Source organism: Anticarsia gemmatalis, chromosome 26 (genome assembly GCF_050436995.1).
Source record: "Anticarsia gemmatalis isolate Benzon Research Colony breed Stoneville strain chromosome 26, ilAntGemm2 primary, whole genome shotgun sequence".
Classification (NCBI taxonomy): domain Eukaryota; kingdom Metazoa; phylum Arthropoda; class Insecta; order Lepidoptera; family Erebidae; genus Anticarsia; species Anticarsia gemmatalis.
The window spans coordinates 8,572,150-8,583,194 of NC_134770.1; positions in this window are offsets into that span (position 1 = coordinate 8,572,150).

Sequence of the window (11,045 nt, forward strand, 5' to 3'; positions counted from 1 at the left end):
TTTTAGTTTCGCGAGTGAATTTTAATTCTTCAGTTCTCTCAGTTTAATTACATGAATTCCTGGCGTGCCCGGAATGAGTAGTGGTGTTGAATCTTTGTGGTTTTACATTAGGGTCCCCTTTATGTCCTCGCGTAAGTGGTTTTCTAGTAATGTGTTCGGTGTTTTCATTCAAATGCGAGTTTTCTAAATAAAGCTCTTTGAGTGTGTATTAGAGATGACGTCGGTTAATGAAAGCGGCCGATTACTTTTACAACGATTCGATGAAAGTAACGATCCTTAAATAAACACGATCCGGTTTGGGATTTAAAGCTTTTTTCGTGCTTGTTTACTGTTTTTGATCACGATGTTTTGTATGAGAGTGGAGCATCCTTCATTTTAATTTAGCTTTATCGGTATTAATACGAGAAAGGTTATTATTATTTTCAACAATATTTTGCGTGGCTTATGAAAAGATATGAGTACGCGTTCTAATATTGAAATTTATTTGACTCTACGGGATTTAATAAGTAGACTACCATACGTAAAAGGATCTTTTTAGCAAAGATAACAGTTGTCTAACTGAATCAAAGGCCTTAGACAGATCACACTTTGACAACACCACTAAGATAATAAAACTCTCGAGCGACAATAATTGTTTTTATTTCTTAACAAGTAATGAGAAAATAGCCGTTCTCATTAAATTAGATAGTTCATATATTATTAGTGGAATGTTATCTGAATCCCTAGGCGTGCTGCAGGGTACAAATCTGGGTCCTTTTAGGATTAATTAGTGGGTTAGTCAGAACAGATCAAAGTTAGTGTACGATGTGTGCTATGTTTATTATATTTGTATGTTTGTATGTAATTCAAGAAGTTAATTACTATAAAGCTTGTAGCTTTACTTAGAGGTTATTTTAGGATTAAAGGGTGACAAGGTCAAGGACACGTTTGGCGCTTTGAATAAATTCATAAAGTCTTATTCAGGTTTTGTTCTTGGGTTGAGAAAACCTTAATTATGCCGTGTAATGCCAGAAAGTACATACCGATTATGTTTTTGTCAATTTCAGATTCAATTATATAGTACAGTATTGGGACAAGGTTAATTGTATTATGAATAGAAGCACCCTTACAGCACTGAAATATGAGTCTATTACAAACATCTCCTGTAACGTCTTATCACATGCTCTCAGTTTAAGAATAGATCACCACCAAACAGTATCATTATAATAAGACATAAATGAACGAATCGATAGCACTTGCTCTTTTATCGTATATACGATAGAATATAAGTATATGTGTATATAATTATGCCGGTAGCGCGAGACTAATGACATTAATTTGTAATTGGTGAGCGTAGAGTTAATTAACGGTCATCTTGTTCACTTGAACGTTTTATATTTTATTGATCATTTGCTCTACATTTTATGAGCTGTTAGTAGACGTTGAAGGTTTTAGAATCAATTTTAACATCCAGAGTAAGAAAGTACTTCTAGTTTTGAATATCTTTATTGTAAAGAAAAGATGGTATAGATGTAATTAAAAATAATATAGTGTAGTCGAAGAGTTAAATTGTGTTAATTAGACAATAAGCTACTTTCGCAATAATTGGTTGAATTTGCTCTTGGTACCTAGTATTTCAGCAAGTTTGTACCATTGTTGAGAATGGATTAGTCAGCTCAGGTTTTGCGTTCCCGACCTTGATTATTGCCTAGTGAAATAAAATTCTCAAAAATTCAAACAATGGTAAGCTTTATGATTTATATACATAATCATCACGATACTGTCATATCAAAAACAGCATTAAACGCGGAAATGTAGAGTTGTCACAAAGAAAACGCTTACAGCCACTCCTTTGTCGCCATATAGTTAATACATAAAAACGTCTCTCCCTTACTCTAATTCCCGTCATGTAGAGTAAGGGTTGGTAAAACATAGAGTGACAGTGGGTAGGCCATCTCTACTACCCTCGTCTGTAGCGGGAGACGTGCGTGGGAATGTGTGCCAACGACTCTATGTTGTTACTCTATGTAGTTTTATGTTTTGCTCAAATTGTAGAGTTCCTTACATATTTTTGGAGGTTTTTATTGATATTCTTATGTGCATTCGTAATGTTACGCATGTTAAACCCAAATATTATGTAAGCAAAAGTGTATGGTATAGGGCTAGGTTTTACTATTAACAATTTTAGCCTATACTTATAAGAAAATACGTAGATTTATTAAATGTATTTATATTATAAGGGTATTTAGAAACCTAGTTTAAAGTCCCAAAATGCTTCTCTAAGTTAGCTTAGCTGTTTATTTAATTAGCCTACATAACGGTATAACGGTTTCAAACTTTCAGGACTTGTACTTAAACGAAGGGTAATGAGAAAAGTATAGAACCTTTCAGTTTCATCATCATATCAATAGTCGCGCTTATTGCCCCTCTTTTGTGAAATGCTAGTAAATTCATCAATTAACTATTATAACGTCCTATATGTACAGTTGCACTGAAACTTAAAATAACCTTACAGGGGTCCCTTGTAGTCAGAGATAGTTAGCTAACCGGCAAGGCAGGCCGATAGCTAGCAATTACACATAGTATGCTAATGCTCAAGTAAGCCTATCGGCTTAAACTTTACAAAGAGACTATTGTTGCTGAATATTTCAATATGCGGGGACTATTCTCATGTTGCACTAGAAGTGTTGCTGTCTCGTTCGTTGTAGGTGTTTTAGAGAGAGATGATAGAAGTATTATATCATTAACATTAAATTACATTATGGTTAAACTTTCGGTTCAAGCAATATTACATGTTCGTCACAGCTAAGTTTAGTTTATTTAGAAAAATCGCTTCAAAAAAATATCGTGTTCACAACTCGTAAATCAATTAATCGAACCCAAAATTTCACAATCCAGTGACGCACTTTAATCACATGCACTAAAGACACTGATGACTTTAGCACTGTGTTCTCAAACACTGCGTCGAGAGGTTAAAGATTCGATACCCACACGGAACAATATATTTGAATGAATTGTTTCAAGTATCTATTAATAAGTGTTTAAAAAAGAAAAGTTCTGGGGAGTTTAAGCAATTAGCGTTCTTTGATCTCCGCGTATCCATGGGAAAAGTGTGAATTTATGAACTGTACCTATATACATAAAAATACCCCTTTTTCCATAGGGGCAGGCAGGGTAAGATGCTTACTAACTACCCTTGTCTAATTCACATCCATACATCTAGTCATACAGGACATTTATGTACATATGTAAAAGGCTTAGTTAAACAATAGAATAGAGGCCAATATCTATGGTTTAATTCCAGGTACGTAGGACGGTATGAATAATCTAGAACGATCGTAATACCTAGCTCTGTGCAGCTCAGTGCGACGCCATCTATGAACAATGGACTAATTTCGTTATGAGCTAAATTAATTAACAGCTGAAATTAATATATGATTATACGTGTGTTAGGTGGTATTTTTGGACAATGTGTAGGTTAAGAATAGCTAATATTTTTTGTCTAATTTTACCTTTAGCTTACGGTTTCACTCTTACACATATAAACATAAAATCACGCCTTTTTTCCCATAGTGGTTGGCACAGACCAGCAAAAGCCATTTCGTACGATCCTTACAAACTTTCCTTGCTTCATTTACATCCATACATCTTTTCATACAGGAATACTACACACCTGACTTTTTTGCTTGAATTGTTGAATCCATTATTATATAAATTCTTAAAAGCTAAATATCTTGAAAACTTTAAAAAAATACGTAACATGAAAATCGAACCTAAAACTAAACGAAATAAAAACCAAGCCCCACTTAAGAGAACACACGTGAAATTGTAAAATTCAATCGGTTGAATATTTTGAAAGTTTCGCACAAAACTTGGTGGAGCTTTGGAAAGCTTTCCACTAACTTTGTGTTTGTGAAATAACAGAAATGTTCCAAACATGTGTACGAACATATTTAATACACGAACGCCTCAAGTTTTAATAACTTAACCTAATTTTATAGCTTTACTACTTATGAATAGCATTCATTCAAATAACCTCTGCATTTTACGATTATTGATTAATTTTCTTAAATTATGAGAAAATAACAATAAACGTTTGTTATATAAAATGGTCTTATATGACAAGACGTATGGATGTAGTTTGTAGGGATCGTACTAGAAGACGTTATCTAGCCTCTGCCTACCTCTATGGGAAAACGCGTGATATTGTGCATGTATGAATATATAATACTAGCTGACCCGCGCAACTCCGCTTGCGTCACATAAGAGAGAATGGGTCAAAATTTTCCCCGTTTTTTTAACCTATATATATAACCTAGATATATAGCCTATAAGCCTTCCTCGATAAATGGGCTATCTAACACTGAAATAATTTTTCAAATCGGACCAGTAGTTCCTGAGATTAGCGCGTTCAAACAAACAAACTCTTCAGCTTTATAATATTAGTACAGATTGTTATATCCGTACTTCTAGGCGGAGGTGTAATACCCCCGTGTTTCACCATTAACAATGTTAGTCCCATGTAATAGGAGCAAACTTATTGCCATATACCAGACAATTTATCAATCTCCGTTTATACTATCGAGTAATTTTCTACTATGATTATTAAGAAACAAGTAACACTTCGTCAAAAATCAATTTAAACTAGTACAATACAAACTACTTTTGTTAGTCACACAATTTTTTTTTATAGGATTCGAACTGACTACCCTTACGAAAAGCTTGCTAGCACTGTGTCTGACTCGAGAATCAAACTCCAAACATTATAATCTGCACTCGCAATTACTACAACTCAGACCACAGAGGCAGAAATATTTTAATATCTCCACAGCAAAATGCAAGTGTGTAAACAGTTTATGTATAAATAAGTAAGTAGTTAATTAAGAGCGCGCGAGTAAATTGTATAACTATGAGTTAATTAAACTACTGCTTATATAAATACTGTAAATGAATACAAGGAGTGGGCTTAGTGGGCGTTTCATTACTGTCCAAAGCTTTGGAAAATTTTTATAATTTTTAATCGGCTCAGCCGTTTTGACTATACAGTATAGCGAAAAACAGTCACGTTTCTTAAATAGTATGTAGGGTTTAGTGTAGTAGCAAACTATAACAGTACCTCGATTCTGTACAACTATCAAGTACCGACAACCGGCTAGCTATCGAAATTTTGACATTTAGAATGTACTGCCAAAATGTTTCCTACGACACCCGCCAGAGGCGCTGATCAGATTTTCATACGAAATTTCTCGATGACAGTTCGGTTGTCGGTAGTCGATAGTAGTAGAGAATCGAGGCAGAGGCGCCTAAGTGTTAAATAAGTACTCAGTAGTTAAATGTTTTAAAACTGTTTCTGTGGGCCGAGCTGTAGTGAGATTCAAACCTGAGACACCGTGATCAGCCATCCTACACGCTTGGACCACTTGGACTACAAGGGCACGTGTGGACACCTAATGGGTCACTAATTTACGAAAAATTAAAAATAAGCTCACTTAATCTCAGATCATATACTTAACGGTGTCTCCATTATACATAGTAAATCCAAAAAGAACCTCTTTATAACTAAATCTACTAATCCATTCGTCTTTTTACAATATCAAAAAGATGACCACCTTAACTATGACACCATACGTCTTATAAAAAACCTTTACACTCCATCGCACGCGCCAAACAGCTGTTTACCACAGAATAAAAACAACCCCTACAATACAACTCACAAAGTCACAGTATACCAATGTTCTCCCTTTGTATTTCTTTACTCTATGGTTCAATTGTAACGGTCGTCGCCACCTGTCGTGACGTAAACAGGTGCAGACGTGAGACGGAGAATATTGCTCTCTCTTTCTATCATAAGGTGGGATATACACCTGTGGGGTTTTTTGCTATTAGATCAGAAATTGAAGTTTTGAATCATTAAGATGTATATTTTTGTTCATAAGATAGCGTAATGCAAGGTTAGGTCGAAAGACAAATAAGGAAATACCAAGATTTATTTGTTGTAACTTTTTTACTAACTCTTTGTTTGTACCGGTAGTTTATCAGAATGATAAATTATATCCAAGGGAAGGCCATAGACACTTTTGAAGAGAGGACTCCACGTGGACCGAGTCCGAGCAAAAGCAGTTACTAATACAAAAGAAATGACTGAATGTTAATAAAATAAATAATAAATAAGTTCCAGTTAAGCTTTCATTTCGTAATTACTGAGTCAATTTTAATCGGATATAGTACAGGGTAATTTTACATACAAACATACATAAAATCACGACTTCTTCCCAAAACAGTACGAAGAGACCAAAAATTATACAGAATATTAACTGTATACTTTAAGAAATTGGCCATAACTTACTGAAATCACTTAAGCAGAGTCGGAAACAAACGCGAGAAGATTTCTTACATAAATTGTCCAAACTGCCTAATTTTAATCCAAAATACAATAGAGTTATATACGATATATTTTTTCGCTAAAACACTAACAGTTGCTGGTTATTTCGCGAGGGTGGCACACGCTACGCTTGGTTGAGCAGCAGTGGACGCGTCACACCTGTCTATTGTAAACGAATGCACCCTCGCGTGGACGATGTTATCTGAGAACTTATGTTGTTTGTGTGAAGAGTATGGTTCTTATTGGAATTTAAATTATACGTGGAATAACGGATTAACCTTAAGGGTTAAAATTGAGTAATTTATTTATTTCGATCAAATACAGACACAATTGCACGTTTGGCGCAGTGGATAACTTGGTCACCTAGCCGCAATGGCCGTAGCGCTGCGTACCGTAGCGTGTGGTGGGTTCGAATCCCTCCCGGGGCAAATATTTGTGTAATGCGCACAAGTATCTGTTCTAGGCCTAGTTGTTAATTTATCTATAACAATTATGTATTTACAAGTATATAGGTATGTTTATCAGTTATTTGGTTACCAAAGTACAAGCTCTGCTCAGTTTGGAATCAAATGACCGTGTGAGTTGTTCAACAATATTTATTTAAGTAAAACTATACTTAAACCTTTTTAATATGAGGGATCAAAACCAAACCAAAATCAGTTAGATGAGTAGAAATGTATAATTTGAAGTAAACTGTACATTAACAGTATCACTCAAAACCCAGTCCTCACCTCAAATGCAACTGATCAATGGTTCAATGAACAACGGCAAAGGTTTCTGTACTCCACTCGTTCACCCGTGCGCCGTGGTCAGCGCTCTATGCATGTGCTCCCAAATGTACCGGGTACGAGTCCCGGGTGACAATATGGCCGATTTACAGAGAAATAACAATTAATACTGTGTTGTCAAAGGTTTGATTGAAATAACTTTCATTTAAAATGCATTAGGTTCACAGCTTGTCACGCTCTACGCGTCACAAAGAAACATCAAAATCGGCTGACGGAATAGTAGGTTATAAGGAAACAATAATTTTAAAAAATATTGAAGATATTGACCCACTGAAAACCTCCTTTTTCTTCAAAGTCAGTTACAAATAAAAGTTTTAAACAAAAAATTTTCCTCTAATCACATCACAAATAATAATAAGTAGTAACAATCTGTGAAACAATCAGTCCGTACAGTAATGTCTTAGGTGGAGGAAGTACGTGAGTACGTGGTGGTGACATATATAACAAGTTTTTATATCACTCGTAAAGACGGTGTCATTATATTCTGTGTGTGACTTGTGTGTGTGTGTGAGGTTTTTTATATATTAGGCTATGTATTATGTACGTGTTATCTATGAAAACAGCCGTAAACAATACAACAGAGATTTTACAAGTTATTAAGAAAAAAATGCTGATGCTTCAACGATAGAAGAAAGCATTACGTGGAAAGTGTTATGTCTGACTTCCACTGCGTCTGTGAATGTGATTTCATAAGTAATACTGAATTCTGAATCTGGATACGGACCGTACAATACAATCTAGTCGTACGCACGTTAGTGGAATAGCTTTTTTTTATTATTTGAGTTTAAAAAGGGGGAAATTATTCGTGTTTCGAAGGGCACCTTAAAAGTCGGTATCAGTTATTGTCAATTGAGATAACAGTCATTAAGCCATGCCGAAGATATTCATATGGCTTGAAAGCCTTCTAGGCTAGCTACTGACTAAAAAAACACCACTGTAAAGTTCATAAACAGCAGAGTATTCTGATCTATCCACTACAAAGACTAGTTTTAAGTGAGTACATAACACGTGACGTCTATGTATGTGTGTGTGTATGTGTGTGTGTATGTATGTATGTATGTATGTAGGCTATAAGTCAGTGAGCGGCTTGATCCGCGGCTCTGTTGTGCCGGCACGGACACGCTTTTATTCCTCGCGCTCTTGTTTGTTTGTGCAAAACGTTGGCACACTACTTTTTATTAATAATGTACTGCATACCGGCTAGTTGAAGTGTAACATTGATGAGAGTTATGACTCAACAACTAGTTAATCTATATAAGTACATATGTAATCAAAAGTATTTAACAATAGTTGTCAGTTATTTGAATACCATAGTACAATATCTTCTTAGTTTGGAATCAACATAATGACCTTGTGTGGGTTGTTCAACGGTCTTAAGAAGAACAAAAAAAAATGCAGTTTGACTTAATTGAATTAAGAAAAAATTAATATATTTTTTCATGATCAGCCTAGCCTTTCTTCCAACTATGTTGGAGACTGCTCCCAGTGCTACCAGACGCAGCTAAATACCAGTACTTTACTTGGAGCGGCTGTCTATCGGACCTCCCCAATACAGTTACCGGGGTTATAACACGATAAGACTGGTTGTCGGACTTTCAACCCGTCCGTTTCCGTCCGTTAAAGATCACCGAAAATGACAGCCGGGACCCACAAATTAACATGCCCTTCGAAACGTTGAAAAACTCGATATGTATAAGATGGTCACCCATCCACAGAACAACCTCGGTAAGCGCAGCTTAACCTTGAAGATCGATCCGCGCGGCTGTTGTTAACTAAGCCACGAGCTCCTAAAAAGCGATACAGAGGTCTCAAAGAGCGATACAGTACCTAGAACTGTTAGTTTGTCAACTAACAGTGAAGTCAACTGAAGCAACTCGGAGCTTTCATAAATAAAAGTTAAAAGTAAAGAGAGTTGTGCGCTGTTTTTATTTAGTTGCTTTGATGCCGATGTTGTTACGTCATGAGATAGTTTGTATAGACTGCTGTTTATGTGCAGTGATAGCCGAGAACTATAAACTACCACCACTCTTGCAAATTATCGTGGTATCTAAGGTAACCTTGAACCTACCAGCTCGCCAGCGTGGTGGACTCAAGGCCTAACCCCTCCTCATGGAGAAGGAGGAGACCCTTGCCCAGCAGTGGGACATCAATGCGTTAAGTTTATTAATTTATTATCTAAAGCATCTTACCTACAATTTTTTTAAGATTTTGTGTGATTTTCTTTATTACTATTACTACTTTACTTTACTTGATGTATTACTAAAAGGTCAGGTGCGTAGTACTCATAACTACCATACATATTGTATGACAACATGTATGGATGTAAATGAGGCAAGGGAAGTTTGTAAGAATCGTTCCAAGTGTAGTACTTTGTTCTCTGCCTACCCCTTTGGGAAAAAAGCGTGTTATTAAGTAAGTATGTATCTACTACTTTACTAAGTTTAAATAATTATCTTAATTAGTCAAGAATTTTACTTTAGCCGAAAACCGAACCCCCGATAACTCCTTACATCATCAAACTGTATGCTAATAAGCTGAAACCATCAGCTCCTACAAGCCGCCACAATTGTTTCAATATCCTGTATCGATCAGCTCTCACCGGACAATCTCGAGCCGAGTCTCGAGGGACACTTACATTGATGGCTTAATACTACGTGTTTACCGCATTACCAATACTGAAGCAGCGAGGAATTCCTAATGGTTTAGTTAAGAATAGTTATCTAGAGCTATTTCTTATAATAGAATTTTGGAGATTTTGTAGCTGTTAAGGTCATTGACGGGAGGTCAACGCAGGATTTTTCGGTTCAATTGTCCTCCCCTAAATTTGAAAGCCAGCAAAGCAAATTAGCTCCTATTTTTCATTTTACCGATTTAATTTTAGCAGTAAATAATCATCCTCCAAATTCAGCTTCGTTTCACAAACCATGTCACTATCTAAACTATTTACTAAATGCCCCTATATTTTTCACAAACATACTTCATCAAACACTTTACTTCAATCCCGTAGATGATAGTCACAAAGCGGTCCACAGTCCCCGGTCCGATGCTCGCTGGTCCTCTAGACCGCCGGTCTGGTGGTCCGCTGGGAGCGCGCGAGTAAATTAAACCATCTGCGACTGACCGCCGGGCGATATTCTACTGTTATACAACAATAAAAATGCTCAGAGTTATGGATATTTTGGTGGTTATATCTAATTTGTGTAGTGTTCAGAATTTTGTTTTTTAAACTGTTATTGCAGCTGAGACACTTTCAGATATGTAATGTATGTATTTTTTGGTAAGCGCAATGTCAGTAACACAACCCTAACTCCGAACTGCTATTGAAATTAATCCAATAGAATTTGAAACCCTTGGTACTTTTTCTCACCCAGGAATCAAGCGAAAAATCTGATCAACAGATACATACATACATTATCGCCCACAGTCAGACAGCATACATTGTCGCCCACACAAAAGACGCAAATTCTTTAAAAATTAAGAAAATATTTAAATGATTATAATTACATAACATTATTTTTTTCAAACACTTATTTCTAGGTGTGTGCAAAAGGATTTCCCCTTGGTTTGTTTGAAAAAAATCTACATCCATTGACCCCGCGTTCTCATCATCTTCAAGCTAACTTTCATCAAAATCGGTTCAGTTTTTTTAGTCGTATTTTAGCATTCATAACACTAAACTGAATTACCCAAAGACTAGCTATCAAAACAAACCAGTTTTGAAGCACTAAACCCCCTGATTGAAGATCGCGTGTCTCTCTTCACTAAATCACTACGAGTGTTGGTGTTCATTTGTCATCGGTGGTACCGGCGGCCATATTGGCAGCTGTCGTTACTGTCGGTATCATTACTTTATTATGAACACTTTATGGGGTCAGCTGCTGTACCTGATGGCACGT